This window comes from Leopardus geoffroyi, chromosome C1 (genome assembly GCF_018350155.1).
Source record: "Leopardus geoffroyi isolate Oge1 chromosome C1, O.geoffroyi_Oge1_pat1.0, whole genome shotgun sequence".
Classification (NCBI taxonomy): domain Eukaryota; kingdom Metazoa; phylum Chordata; class Mammalia; order Carnivora; family Felidae; genus Leopardus; species Leopardus geoffroyi.
In genome coordinates, this window is record NC_059328.1 from 61,343,813 (window position 1) to 61,355,632 (window position 11,820).

Genomic DNA, 11,820 nt, shown 5'->3' on the forward strand with positions numbered 1-11,820 from the left:
TTCCTGATAAGACCTCTGATATATCTGTAGGAGAGCTTGCACACCATGTAGATTTCATATTTATGGAATTAGAGAGTTTAACTGGACCACCCCAGGCCTTGGAAGCTTTTCCACCTAGGGACAACACGAGGCCACAAGTCAGCCTAATAAATAGGTGCCTAGTAACTCAAGAAGGACAGCGTCACCAAACTGCCCATTATCCCAGTATCCTCTAGAGTGGCTACTGAGGCATCACTTGTTGAGATCAAAAGGGAACTAAGCAGCCATGGTAGTCCAATCGTACAGGATGCAGCAAGGTGTTGTAGATAACTATTTTGGGCTCCTGGAGACAATAAGAGAATAAGGCCCCCCAACAAGCAGATGAGCTAAGACATAAGGATAGGCCACAAAAGGAAAATTCCAGATGGTAGCTCTTGTAGTAGCCAGAAAATAGGAAGCCATATTCTTTGAGGAGATACTAAAACACATGCATTATTTCTGAAGGCTGGGAAAGTGATGAAATTACAAAGACAAGGGACAAGCTGAGATGAAATGGCTACTCTCATAGCAATAACATAGACAGGCCAATTCCAAAACTCATACTAGACTTCAGAACATTAAGATGGAAAGAACAGGTACAGGAATTAGGTCTGGGACCTGCTCCTGCACTCTTCTCTCAGGTGAACAATCCAAACATTCTTGAACTTGTTGGATGCTGAAGTACACATGCCTAGTATTTGAGTTCCTTTTTTTTTTTTTCCTTTCTGAAATATACTTGCTAGTTTTTTGCCACCCTGTTCTCTTGCCTGGATAAAGATGCTTTGGGCACTTGAGTGATATGTTAGTTTTCTATTGCTGCATAAGAATAATACATAAGAGCTTAAAACAACGTACATTTTTTAGCTCTAAGTTCTGTAAGCCAGAAGTCCAGGCACAGCCTAGCTAGGGTCTCCCCTCAGTATCTTCCAAGACCAAAATCATGTTGTCTGTAAGTTATGTTCTTATCTGGAGCCCAGGGCCCTTTTTCAAGCTCATTCAGGCTGTTGACAGAATTTGGTTCTTTGCAGGTGTAGAGTTGGAGTCCCTGTTCTCTTATTTACTGTCCAGCACAGACTGCTTTCAGGTCTTACAGGGCCTTATAAATCCCTTTCCACATGGCCCAGCCTCTCTCCACCTTCCAAGTGAGCAAAAAGAACCTCCCTCATTTAGGATTCTACTGATGCTTCAAATGTTTCATGATTCTGACTTTCTCGTTCACCATCAGATAGAAAAAACTCTCTGCTCTTAAAAGCTCAAATGGTTAAGTCAGGCTCACCCAGATAATCTCCCTATTTTTTAAGGTCAACTAACTTAGCATCTTAATTATATTTTCAAAATCCCTCCAGAGAGTTACATAGATTAATATTTGACTGAATGACTGACAGAGGAACTGGAACCCCAGCGTTTGGAGGTCATCTTAGAATTCTGTCTACCACATACATAAACAAGTTGATTAGACACAGTTATATTTTGCAATCAAGCAGTGAAAGGAATGCATGGCCAAGAAGGGTGTGTACCTTTCCCAGATTTTACAATTGAAATAATAACTCAGACCAGGAAAAAAAAAAGAATTGGTCTTCTCAGAGAACAAGTTCAGCTAGTTCAGGCAGTTGTGTTCCCCAATGTCATTTCATTTTTTAAAAACATTTATTTTTGAGAGAGAGCTAGGGAGAGAGAGACAGACGAGGGGGGGGCGGTGAGGAGAGAGAACAAGTGGGGGAGGGGCAAAGAGAGAGAGGGAGACACAGAATCTGAAGCAGATTCCAGGCTCTGAGCTGTCAGCACAGAGTCCCATGCGGGGCTTGAACTCACAAACTGTGAGATCATGACCTAAACCGAAGTGGGATGCTTAACCTTCTGAGACACCCAGGTGCCCCCCTCAATGTCATTTCTAAATTGAATGTCCCTGAGTGGCTAATGGAAGCCAGTGATGCTCGGAGCCTTACCAGCGACCACAGAGGCTTAGATAAGAAAGCAGCCCTGTTCTTCTCTTTTATCTGACATTCTAACAGTGAATAAATGTGCTGCCACTACTTGCATTTAGACCTGTAGCTTAGATCTTTTTTTATATATCTCTTGAAAGTAAAACAAAATCAATTTACCTTCATTACAAGGTATCAATACATTAGACAGACACTAGTACAAATGAGAACCTGCTGCTGGATATACAATCCCCATGAAGATGACTTTGTAATAATGGCCACTGCTGGGAAAACTGCCTACATTGCACTGAATGCCATCTAAACACAACTGACTAAGGGTGAATGGACTTTGATGGAGGGTATAATCTGAGATTCCACCACCCAAGTGGTTACCATGGGAGCTGTCTGAACTATAACCCAAGAACATTAAAGGTGAACTGTAAACAACTACTCAGGAGGTCCAACACCTGATTAGTAACTTTGGGTATTGGAGACAGCACATTTTACTCCCAGGAATTTTGTAACAACCTCTATATCAAGTTAACAGACATATAGTCAAATTTAAGTGGAAGTCCTTATAGCAAGAAGCTTTAAGGGGAGCATAGACAATAACAAATGAAGTTCTCTGCTGGAATGCTTTACCTTACTTCACACTACTACATTCAGAGCTAATTACAACTCTGTCCCAAATCATTTCTCACCCAGATTATTGCAATAACTTCCTAAATTGTCTCCCTACTTTGCCTTTGCTTGATCACTCTCTGTTCTCCATTCAGCAACCATTGTGATCTTTTTAAAATGTAAGTAAAAGATCATCTCACTTTCCTGCTCACTGTTCAAAATGCTCCCTGACTTCCCATCTCTCTCAGAGTAAAATGCAAGATTCCCACACATAGCTCTTACCACCTGGTACCTAATTAAGGGTCTGACCTTATTTCCTGCTATTCCTCCCTTGCTCATTCTGCTTCAGTCATGTAGCACTTCTTGTTTTAAAGAGAATATGCCTCCTAAGTTCCAAGTTGAAAGCTTCGTGCTGTTTCCCCCTCCTTGAGTTCTCTTATGCCTTATACCTCAAACCTTATTTCTTACTCCTTCACCTTACTCGCTCAAATACATCCTTTACTGTGATGCATATTGACCTATTTGAGATACCAGCAATATTTCCCATTCAGAAATCTACCCTCAAAAAACAAAATAAATCAATTAAATTAAATTAGAAGAATCTCTCCTCATACCTTGCCTTATTTTCTTCTTAGCTTTTAAGAGTACTCATATATATGTTACTTTCCAGTGTTGGGTCTATCACCTCTTTTGGGATGCAAGTCTTCCAAAGGCATAGAGTTTTGCCATGCTAAATTACCACTCCCCAGAGCATTGGCTGACACAGTCAGTATTTGATAACTACTTGCTGAATAAATTGAGTAAATAAACAAAAGGTAACATGTCAAATCACAGAGGAATCTAATGGTATTCTAGTCCAAGAAATGATATTGTTATAGCATCATAGCCATGTCAGAAAGGTAATATTGGATCCATGCTTTATAACTTATATACTTTCTGTAGATAGACTCAAAGATATAAATATGGGGCGGTGGGGGGAAGAAAGAGGCGCTTTGAGTGGCTCAGTTGGTTGAGCATCTGGCTCTTGATTTTGGTTTAGGTCATGATCTCAGTTTGTGAGTTCCAGCCCCACATTGGGCTCTGCGCTGACAGTGCGGAGCCTGCTTGGGATTCTCTCTCCTTCTCTCTCTTCTCCTCACCCACTCGTATTCTCTTTCTCTCTCTCAAAAAAAAAAAAAAATAAGTAAACTTAATGAAAAAATTTAAAAAATAAATATGGAGCAAAAACCATACAAACTAGAAAATTTAGGAATATTATTTCCATAACCTCAAAGGAAGAAGCTTTTTAAACTATGATACAAATTCCAAGAGCCACAAAGGAAAAGATTGATAAATTACACCACAAAATCTAAGCTCTAACCATAGGGCAAATGCTGTGATAAATAAAATTAAAAGGCAAATAATGCAATGCAAAAAATATTTGCAATCAAAAGAGTAGAAAAAAATGAGTAATGTCCCTCAGATATGTATCTATAGCTGGATATGAAAATGACCAAACCAGTAGAAATTATAGGCAAAGTATGTGAATAAACAATTCATTGTAGAGGAGACACAAATAGCTTTTAAATGTGAAAACATGCTCAGTAAGTGAACCACAAAATCTAAATATATAGGGGTTTTAGTAAAGATCTGACAGTTTGATAACAACTTTATTGCCCAGAGTGTGAAGAAATAGTAAATATTGGTAAGAATATATATTACTACAATCCCTATGGAGGAAAGTTTACCAAGATCTATCAAAATTATAAATCCATGCGCCCTTTGTATAAGCAATTTCATTCTAAGAATATATACTTTAGACATTCTAGTATCATTAAATCATTGTCTTGATAGAAAAATATTGATAGCTTTTTAAATGGACATTAACAGAAAATGGAGTTAAATAAGTTGCGCAAAAGCAAATGAAGAGTAAGAAAAGCCTATATATAATATGCAAAAATTTCCAAGTAGAGAACCTAGTTGTACCATAGAGGTTATAGTATACAATTATTCATGTTTAAGAAAGCAGAGGGAAAAAAAAAGACACATGTGTATTTTCTTGTATATGATTTACAAACTTTGGAAGAATATTCAGGATATCAAAAATAAGAGCTGCCTGTATGAACAGGTGGTAAAACAGTTTGATGAGGTTTCACTACAAAACTCAATTATCTTTTACTATATAACTCAATATTTGAACTGTCTAAATCCTAAATATTCAACTGTGTGAATGTTACTATGTAAAAGCATTAATCAATATTGTAAAAAAACAAAACAAAACAAAACAAAAAAACCTCTCTACAAAGTATAGGCCAGTTGTTCTAATCATACTAAACCATGTGCCATTCCCCAACATTGGCTTTCAGGTCTTCATGCTCTTGCATATGTGTCCAGGTAAGTCCCAGAAGGATATCCCAACAATAATGATACAACCTATTAACCAGCATCCCTATCAAAGCATTACCAATTTCCTACTCACGTAGAAAAAAAAAGCATAAATAGATAAAAACTAATCACAGAAACTAAGACAGAATGAAAGCAAAATACCAGAACTGTGTCAGAATGTTTACCACCCCTAATAAAAATGTAACTAGACAGAAAGGTAGACACAGATTTTAGATTATGGCCCAATAGAACCCATTTGTAAGCATTGAAAGTTATTTTAAACATGGTAAAAACTAAAAAATAGTACAACAGAAGAACAAAGAGAGTATAAACCTTCATTCAATAAATGAAACAATGGACTATGACATGTTAAAGGATGTGAAGAATGTTAACATATAGTATGTATTCAATTTCCTTGCTATCTGAAAACATATCATCCTTATCACAGATTCTATGGATAAAATCAATAATTGCCTTCTCAATTATACTACATGAGGGAGATTTTTAAAAATAAGATCTTTGATATTTTACCAAGCTCAATACCATTCTCTAGATTGCTTAATTTTTATTATTTCAAAAAAATAAGGGTCCTATAACACCCTTCATTTGACTTTATAATGTATGTTAAAATGTTTGCGTCATGTGTCATTGGTATCATCAAATAAACATTTATAAGAAAAAGGGAAAACAAATGGCTGGATACATGATGACCAATGTAGCCTTGGATAGCAAATTTTCAAAATAGAACAGCTAAATTCACCAAGTTTATTTAATTGAAAGAAACCTTTTAAAGCTGTCTTCTTGAAAATGTCCCAAAAAACAAAGTTTTAATCAGATGACTCTAAAATAATCTGAAAGCATATGAATAAGTTTTATGTCTACATTACTCAGATATTTTAAAATTAAGGATAAAAGAGACTGACATTTTGTTGCATTGAATTTTAGGAAAATCTTTCATTTGAAAATATTTCCAGACATTTAACAAGTCCAAAATGTGACAGAATTTATCCTTTCTCAATTTAGATGTCTGATTTGACTAATGAGGCAGGGCTTTTCATTTGAAAATGTTTCCATTTTGGATTTATTTTGGCTTAATCCTCCTTAAGACTGAGACAATGACACAGAGCACCCATCCTGATGTAACTTTTTCTTTTCTCCTGTCCTGTACTTGGCATTTTATTTTATCTTTCTCATTTTTGGGCAGCCCTGGTCACTGAGAGTGTTCATCTGTTGTTGAATTGTTATGTAGTTTATTGAAACCTGGTTCCTGATCCTTTTTTTAAAGTTTTTATTTAAATTCCCATTAGTTAACATATAGTGTAATATTAGTTTCAGCTGTAGAATTTAGTGATTCAACACTTACATACAACATACAGCGCTCAATCATAAGTGCCCTCCTTAATGCCCATCACCCATTTAGCCCACCACCCCGCCTGCCCACCTCCCTTCTAGTAACTCTATTTGTTCTCTATAGTTAAGAGTCTGTGTTATGGTTTGCCTCTCTCTCTCTTTCTCTCTCTTTCTCACTTTTTTCTTAATCCCTGATTCTTAATCAGAGATTGAGCTGACTCAATAGAATAACAGGGATTTTTCTTAATCCCTGATTTTTAATCAGGGATTGAGCTGACTCAACAGAATAACAGAATAACAGAAGGTAAATCTTTCCCTTTCCTTCTCCCACACCTGAAGACAACTATTAGAAGAATTTTTATGGGGATAGCCTTGAACAGGAACCAGGAAAAATAAAAACATAGACATCAAATTGTAAGCACCTCGCAATCTCGTATGATATAAATTGGATATCCTCTGGGAAAGCCATCTTTCAGCTTTCCAGTGTATGTTTTTCAACCTTTATGTAAGCAACCAATAAATCATAATGCTAATACAATCTAAAGTCACCATTCTGATAATTTCCTTGAATTGACTGCCACCTGGAGTTACATTATTTCAACCAATGTAAATTTCGCATAATATTATCCCAGATATGACTTGGTGATTAGAAATGACAACTACTTTTAAAAGAAGAGCATAATAGGGTCAAAAGAAGGGAGCAATAGAGAAAAAGTCACAGCAGAACTAAGAGAGTCAACAATGAAGCCTGTATCAGTGATTTCATCATTCATAGAGTGACTTCTACAAAACAAAAGAAGAAGGAAAGGTGCTTAAATGTAAATTTTCAGAAAAAAAGAAATAAATTTGAAGGTGAAATACTCTAATTGAGCATATTCACAAAGGAAATTATAGGGTTTGTGGTAAACTGCTTGTAGCACACAAAGCTAAGTGACCCTAGCCAAAATTCTGCTGCCAGCGCTTTTGCATCTCCCCCAGCATTTTCTCTTTGACAGTGAGCTGATAGGCAGAAACACTTGATTCCCAGTTCATTGACAGACCTTCATTAAAATGGACATGGGAAACAACAGTCTGCAAGACAGATGCCCCCATAATGGAGGGTAATAATAATGGAATGGAATCATTTATACCAACATTCAGAAGAGAAGGTTTACATAGAGAACACACAAAAGATTCATTATCCAGTTACAAAGAGTATTACAAAATCAAGAAATTGCAATCTCAATCATATGTTTGGTGCTAGAATTTTCAATGACTCCATATCTGTAAAAGTGAGTGAAAAAAAGTATATGCACTTTTCCTTTAAAATGCATGTCTAGGAGCGACTGGGTGGCTCAATTGGTTAAACACCCTGACTTCGGCTCAGGTTATGATCTTGTGGATCATGTGTTCGAGCTCCGCATCAGGCTCTGTGCTGACAGCTCAGAGCCTGGAGCCTGCTTCAGATCTTGTGTCTCCCTTTCTCTCTGTCCCTCTCCTGCTCACATTCTCTCTCTCTTAAAATAAATAAACAAGCAAACAAACAAAACAAATGTCTAATTTACTGTTTAAAACATGTCTGTGATTATTAGTTTTTTTTTTTTTTATGAAATGCATACAATTTTAAAAATAAAACTGTGGGCACCTCGGTGGCTCAGTCAGTTAAGCGTCCAACTTCGGCTCAGGTCATGATCTCACGGTCCGTGAGTTCAAACCCCACGTCGGGCTCTGTGCTGACAGCTCAGAACCTGGAGCCTGCTTCTGATTCTGTGCCTCCCTCTCTCTCTGACCCTCCCCCCATTCATGCTCTGTCTCTGTCTCAAAAATAAATAAAAAATAAATAAATAAAATAAAAAATAAAACTGTACTCCTTATATTACCAGAAATATCTAACAGTGGGAACGAAGAAAGGTAGATTTTAGCTTTAAGTCTTCTGGCCTATATTTGTTGCATGTTACTTTACTCATTGGATTTCTTTATGTAGAGTATGCAAAGAGACTGCATGTGGTACTCTGAGATCCTTTCTGGTTTTCCACTTTATAATTGTCCAGTTATCACATAGCCAATTGGGGCAGTACAATCAACAGTTCATTATGGGGTGCCTGGGTGGCTCAGTCAGTTGAGCGTCTGACTTTAGCTCAGGTCAAGATCTTGAGGTTTGTGAGTTTGAGCCCTGCATCAGGCTCTGTGCTGACAGCTCAGAGCATGGAGCCTGCTTCAGATTCTGTGTTTCCCCCTCTCTCTGCCCATCCCCTGCTCATGCTCTGTGTCTCTCTGTCTCACAATAATAAATAAACGTTAAATATATTAAAAAAACAGTTCACAAAAAAACACATTATCTTATGGCAAACTGAGGCATCAATCATATTTTATCACATTAATAAATTCATATTTTATTTCAAACATTGAGTTTTCTCCTCTAAAATACTACTTGGATGGTGTAGTGAAAGATCACTGGACTCAGACTAGGGCTCAAATTGCCATAGAACAGCAACAGCTTTGCATCGTTGTGCAAATTTCATTCTCAATTGACTGATCTACAAAGTTGAAGTACCCTTAAGTTCCTTTTCAATTCTGGCATCCTGTAATGTTCCATGGCAAAACTGCATATAAATCATGTGAGCTATTTTATGAAGAGAATGGTGGTATAAAAAAGAATAAAGGCACATAGGAAAAGGAATGTGTGATGAAGAAAGCAAGTGACTTGTTTGCTAATTGTGATTCACTATTGTCATAACTGTAAAACTCTTAGTGTTTTAAATTCTGCAACCATTGGTTTCCTCAATGGTAAAATATGAAAGTGCTCGAGATCAGAAGTTTTCAACAGCCCAGTTTACGTATTATTTGTACACCTCAGGTTGATAATGAGGAATAAATAACTCCCACATCAATGTTTTACAGCATAGCAAAAGGATGACATGACACATACCACAATAACCCTAGGCCATTGAGTGATTCAAGAATATGTATGGTCTTAAAATTCCTATAACCGTAGGAAATCATTAGAGTCACAGAGTTTTAAAACTAGAAGGCAGTAGATACAATCTAACTTAATTATACATGTTATGTACATATCCTCTGCATATTTCTAATGTATCATCACTTCAGCTTATAATTTGAAAAAAAATCTGGTATATATATTCAGGATATAATCTTTTGGTTTCTGCAGTTGGCCATGACTATATGTTAATCTCATGGATCCCAAAGATGGAGTTTTCTGAAATTCCCTCCTTGGGGTCCCAACTACTACTCTATTACAATTTATATAAATTACTTTCACTTTATGCAGTGACCATGATCACATAAGCAAGGATTAGTAAGGATTCTTGAGCACTTCTTTGTAAGTCCCTTTACGTGATGAAGGGAAAGAGACCTTGAAGTTCTTAGATGAGTCCATAAAAGTGACTCATCCAGGGTAGCAGTTGTGAATTGCTGCCAAGTTTTCTAGACATATTTTGTTCAGTTCTGAAAATATGTATTGGTCATCTTTAATATACCAGAAACTATAGGGTTGGGAAATTAGGAAGTCAAAGCTTTAGATGAAGTAGGGGTGGTAAACAATGAATGGAGACCTACCATGGAGCAAGAACACTGAATTAAAGAGCTCAGACAGATTGGAAGGGTCTTGGAGTTAGTGAAAACTGAGTACTTAAATGCATGTACTAACCCAGGATAGAGCATAGGAGGCAGATGGACAGCAAGGAGGAGATGGTACAGAAACATTAAAAGACTGGCTACATCGTGTCATCTTTCCCATGATCCTGAGCAGTAGGTTAATCCTGACATCATCAATGTACCTGAGTCTCTATAATGTACCCGAGTCTCTATAACCTGCTTATAGTTACCTTGAGAGACAGAGATGAGCTCGATGCTTAAAAATGGAAAGAAGAGTCATACATATAGGGACTTGCCTAGTAAATATGTGGACATTAAGGGACACCACGCATGGGAACCGCAGGATTCCTGTTATAGGGAATTTGGGGACATGACATAGGTTCTTTAAATTTACATGTTCATTTTTAGGAGACAAAAAATCTCAATACTTAACCACAAAGAAGTACGATTTTGATTAAATCCTGTCCCCATCTATAAATTTTGGGTCCAGTTCCTTAACTTTTCTGAACTTTCATATCCCGCATGAAATGGAACAAATCGAGTACCTACATCATTGAGTTGTTGCCAGGATTAAATGAGATGATCCATATAATGCAGTTAGAACTGTGCCTGCAAATCAGTAAAAGCTGAATAAATGCTGGCTATCATTTCATGTAGAGGCCGTGAACCCTTCTCTCCATTCTCCATGCAGCTTTTGTTTGATGAAGGCTCTCTGGGCTTAAGTCACCTTACTCTAGGTCCTTATGAGCAGCAGTCTTCTGAAAAGAATAGTTGACATATTATTTTAGTATTATAGTAGTTGCTTTATAAGGCACTGTTCTTTCAGAAACCGAGGATGTATTATAAATTCATTCTAAACGCATAGCAACCGCAGCTGTGTGGCAACTGCTGAATTAGACTTGCATTGTTCTCAAACACTAAAATCAAATTAAGTGGTTATCCTATTAATAGCACTACTTATTCAGCTCCTTTCCTCTTTAAAGTACTTTATAAACATTAACTAATTAATCCTCACACTCTTATGAGGTGGGTAAATACTTGTTAACTCCCAGTTTGAGGAAACCAAGGTTGAGGTTAAGTGGTTTGCTTGCTCAGGGCACTAGAGTGAGGCAATATTTAAGTCTTAAATTAGGGCATTTTAATTTCTATTAATTTATTTGGGACACTGTATTGGATTTCTAATGATAATTTATTATGTCGGATTATTGTACACTATGTCATATAGCAGATGGGAAAATGTAATTCATTGCTGAGTGAATAAAAATGGGTAAAAATGTACTCCACAACTACTGTTCCCCAGAGCTCACTATGACACCAAGAACTTGGAAGCCATGCATTAACTAGCCAGAAATTGCCAGTCATTTCATTTAACATCGATTTCTTTACCACATGCTTATGCACGCCTGCACATGTGTACATAAACACTTATTTTCCACAATAGCATATAAGTTCTTTAATGTTAGAAACCATATCTCATTAACCCAGATATCTCCAAAACGATATGTTAGCAAGGTATGAAAAGTGTGTAAGAAATCAACCTTTTCAGTAACGTTCTGATTGTTTTTTTCCTCTTCCAGCTTTAAACCTCATCTTGTCTATCCTCCATAGTTCTATCCAATTTATAAATAAGAGAACATAAGCATGGCCATATTGCTCCGTTACTCAAAGTCACAAATGCCTCCGTATTTCTGCCCCTAACTTCAAGCCCTTTACTTTTAAAAGCAATTTTGTAATGTGAAATTCATTGAAACATGTTTATCATAGCACTTAAGATCTTACAACTCCTTAAACTTTGTATGATTGTCCCATGAGGGCAAAGAACGTATATTTCAACCTCAATGTTGTGTCTCAGTGGAGACACAAAGCAAGTGCCCAGTAAATATTTGGTACATGAAAAGATAGTGGTAGAAATAGAGATGCTGTGCAACATCTTTTTCCAAGGCAAGTTTTG

At 36.8% G+C, this 11,820-nt stretch overlaps 1 long non-coding RNA gene across 1 annotated transcript in view; it reads right to left on the reverse strand.

Annotated features, from left to right (window-relative positions):
* LOC123598068 overlaps positions 1-10,625 on the reverse strand; it is a 30,463-nt gene extending 19,838 nt beyond the window's left edge. Inside the window, exon 1 of the long non-coding RNA XR_006712380.1 lies at positions 10,419-10,625. This is a non-coding gene — a long non-coding RNA (uncharacterized LOC123598068). The remainder of the gene's footprint in view (positions 1-10,418) is intronic.
* Between the last annotated feature and the right edge of the window lie 1,195 nt (positions 10,626-11,820).